General features: G+C 49.1%; 2 pseudogenes; one reads left to right on the plus strand and one right to left on the minus strand.

Annotated features, from left to right (window-relative positions):
- Positions 1–8: 8 nt before the first annotated feature.
- Positions 9–1,363, minus strand: LOC102813150 (annotated as a pseudogene).
- A 1,007-nt stretch (positions 1,364–2,370) lies between these two features.
- On the plus strand, positions 2,371–3,174 carry LOC102813545 (annotated as a pseudogene).
- The last annotated feature ends 746 nt before the right edge of the window (positions 3,175–3,920 follow it).

Genomic DNA, 3,920 nt, shown 5'->3' on the forward strand with positions numbered 1-3,920 from the left:
TTTCCAGAATACTGCTTCACACTGTTCTGCAGCAAATACTGTGCATTCTGTATCTGGTCCTGTGTTCTTGTAATGGTAATGATCCGATCTTCGGACCCTTCTAAAGGTTCATCAATTTTGATTGAAGCTCCAGACTCATGCCGAATTTGTTTAATCCGCTGACCAGCTTTGCCAATAATAGATCCAGCCAAATCTTTGGGAATAGTTACTTGCGTAGTAATAATAGGTCCACCAAGATCACCATAGGAGCCACGACGCCCTGCATAGGAATAATCATATCCAGAGCCACCCTGTGGTTCGTAAGCCATCTGCCACTCTGACGGGCTCCATGTATCTATTGCAGAATCCCAAGTTTCATCTGCACTGAAACCAACCATGCCATCATAGCGATCTCCTGGTCTCCCTCTTCTGTCATAAGCCATTAGATCTCCTCCTCTAGGTGGTGGTGGTGGAGGAAGCAGAAGATCCCGGAGCTCTGCTACCGCCCCGGCCACCTCGTCCAGGAGGTGGTGGAGGAGGTCCTCGACGAGGGCTCATATCGTCATAATCTCTTTTAGATGGAGGCATTGGTCACCCACCCAGACCAGGAGGCATTCTATCAAAACCACCTCTTCCTCGCATGGGAAATCACACAGGACGTCCACGTCGGTCACCGAACATCATTGTAAAACCACCATAATCATCTGTTTCATCATAAAAATTGGGATCGTCCTTTGATGGGTGACTCAGACATAAGATCAAGGATGATCTCTATGCACTCTACAACTCTATCAGGTTTTCCTCCAATAAGAACGACTGTCAGTGGAATGAGGACAGCATTCCTGGAAAAGTTTGTTGTCTGAGTGTTCTATGGAAGTTCATTGATTTTAGCACCTTTGACCCCAATAATTCCTCCCGCCAGACTCTGATGAATCAACAGCCTCAACTCGCAGTCAAAGTCGCTTCCTTTATAGTGTTGGTAATTTAAGCATTCCACAGTATCAGATTCCAGCAGGAGCTGGCTGGTTGCAGTGGGTGATGGCAACTGCAGGCCCTCTTCTGAGGTACGGATGATTTTCTTCAGAATTTCTCCAATTATTTCAATATCAGCACTGATACTCAATATGCGCTCGGGGCCACTGCTGTCTGGGACTGAAACACTGGCATTGTAGTCTGTGTGAAGAGCCTTAATGTTCTTGCCTCCTTTCCCAATCACGGCCCCAGCATCCTTGCTCTGAAGCAGAATGAGCAGCTCAACCATCTCATCAGTGTTCCTGGATCTTTTGAAAGCTTGTTCCTCTTCCATATCTTCTGCAGAACGTTTACCAAATTCACCATTGGTTTCAGTGTTGGGGAAGGTTTCTTCTGGCTGTTCAGTTTCCATTTTCTTGTATTAAATGGGCACTCTGACCTGTAGACCGCGAACAAGCAGATCGCCGGCAAGGCGTCGAGGTCGGTGCGGCAGAGAAACACACCTGATCACGCTTATATTTTATTTTATTTTTAATGTTTTATTGTGAATTACATCATGAGAGAACTTTAATTTTACATTCATTCCGTCGTATATCATTTCATTGCCATGGTTCCAATCCCCTCCATGCATCGTCTTCCGATCTTCTGACCAAAGGGCATATCCTAGAAGCCCGTCCTCTACACTTCCCCCCACCCCGAGTCTTCTGCCCACTGTCTCTCTCCCTCTCTGGATCCAAAATCCCCAGCCGCTTCATCCCTCCAAGTCATCTTCTCTGTCTCCATCTCAGGCATCCCTGCTTCTCTGGGTAGGGTCCCGCTCTAGGCTCTTCTCCGTTGGTGGTCCCAGAGACCTCCACTCCTACACTGGAGAAATAATCGCTCCCTGTGGTAACTAACTTTCAAAGTTACTTTGAGGTCGTGTGACCACAGGAGGGGCGCGGTCAGCCCTAGAGGGGCGAGCGCCCACTTGTGCACTAGCCGCAGCCCCAGGTAGGGGAGGGGGGAGGGAGAGGGGCGGCGAGTACACACTGACACTGGAGGGAAGCGGCACCTGCCGGAAGTTGAAATTGAAATTGACAAAGGTTCATTACGTATTAAATTTTTGTGACTTCAGAAGATGTTCTGAAGTCACAAAGAGTAGATATGGTTAAGAGGCATCAATGGCGGTGGCGACGACGAGGATCCTCAGTCTTGGGGTGGGCTCCGCTGCGCAGGCCAAGCAGTGCGAACGGCTCGGCTGTCAGAGGCAAGGCGGCGGCCCTAGGAATGCGCCATGGCAGCGTATTAGAAGGGCGGCGCTCACTCGGGCCGCGGCGCCCTCTGGCGGGGCCGGACGTGGGGAGCCCCTGGGCTGCCGGCCCGCTCCAAGACAACGCTCCCGCGAGCGCCCCGCCTGAGGAGGACACGGAGGAGCGGGCGATGGAGGAGCCGAAGCAGGAGGGCGAGACCAAGATCCAGGAGCACGAACCTGAGCACTGTTTCTCTAAGTGGGAGCGGCAGTGCCTGGCCGAGGCCGAGCAGCTGCCGCCCGAGCTGCAGGAGGAGGCAGAGGCGGCCGCGCAGCCCGAGCACAAGCAGCATAAGCTGTGGCACCTCTTCCAGAACGCGGCCACCGCCGTGACCCAGCTCTACAAAGACCTAGTGTGTCAGCAGCCAGGACCTTCTCTCTGGGTTCCCTTCCAAAACGCAGCCACCGCCATCACCAATCTTTACAAAGAAAGAGTGGATACCTATCAGCGAAGCATTGATATTGGCATTCAGATTGGCTATCTGCGACGCAATAAGGATGTGTTGGCATGGGTGAAAAAACGCAGAAGGACTATACAGAGAGAAGATTTGATCAGCTTCCTGTGCGGGAAAGTTCCTCCACCACGGAACTCTAGAGCTCCCTCAAGAATGACAGTAGTGTCCCCTAACCTAGCTATTCTAACTGAAACTAGCTCATCTGTAGAGACTGATTTGCAACCCTTGCGGGAAGCTCTGCATGGTCTTACTGGTGCAATGGCTAGTTTAAGCGTGTGTTCGAGTACCCCAGGCTCTCCTACACATGTAAACAGTGGATCAAATGCTAGTCGAAGGAGAAATGATGTCGATTTGAACACTTGCTTATCAGAAGAAATGGGTCTCCACTTGGATAACGGTGGAACTAGAAAGCGTACCGCAGCCCAGTGTGGCGGTGTCATTACAGACTCACCAACCCATAAACGCAAAAGAATCATCTAGACTGCAAACATTTTCCACACCCACCATGCTGCTTGAAAGCCACTTGATCCTCAGCATATACTGTTATTGCAAAGAGACCATCACCATCGTCCCTCGTTCACTGTTTAAGACATGTGAATTCTATAGTGGTTGCCATAAAGGAAGTTCTAGGTATTTATGGTAGATGCCTCCGGTAACTGGCTTTCCGAAAACTATAATCCTAGCAGAGGACATCAGATGTTGTGTAGTCGTTAGCAAGATCATCATAGGCAAACATATATCCGTTCCAAGGCTAAAAGTGACCTTAACCGTATTTATTCTCAAAGGAGAAAGGAAATATCAGATGTTTTATTTGGTTATAGAATGCTTTTTTTTTTTTGTCCTTCATTTCCTGTTGTTGTGTTAAGTGTTTTGCTTCAACAGTATTGCCAGTCTCCTAAAAATGGTCTTAAAAACCATGATTTGGCTTCCTTGTCAAATCTGCAGGCTTCCATTTGTCTTTTCTTTTTGTAGCAGCAGCACTGTACCACACACCTGCTTCCCCTTGAGAACTATTGGACGTGCCCGTTTTTCGTTTCAAAGCAGTTCCTAATTCTGGTGATTGTGTAAAGAGGTGCTGTGCTGGTCATGCAATTAATACTTCCCACTGAATCAATACACAGAGCGTTCCTGGAATCTGTGTGTGTGTGTGTGTGTGTGTGTGTGTGTGTGTGTGTGTGTGTGCTGGTCATGCAATTAATACTTCCCACTGAATCAATACACAGAGC

This window comes from Chrysochloris asiatica, unplaced genomic scaffold (assembly GCF_000296735.1).
Source record: "Chrysochloris asiatica unplaced genomic scaffold, ChrAsi1.0 scaffold00451, whole genome shotgun sequence".
NCBI classification, from domain to species: Eukaryota; Metazoa; Chordata; class Mammalia; order Afrosoricida; family Chrysochloridae; genus Chrysochloris; species Chrysochloris asiatica.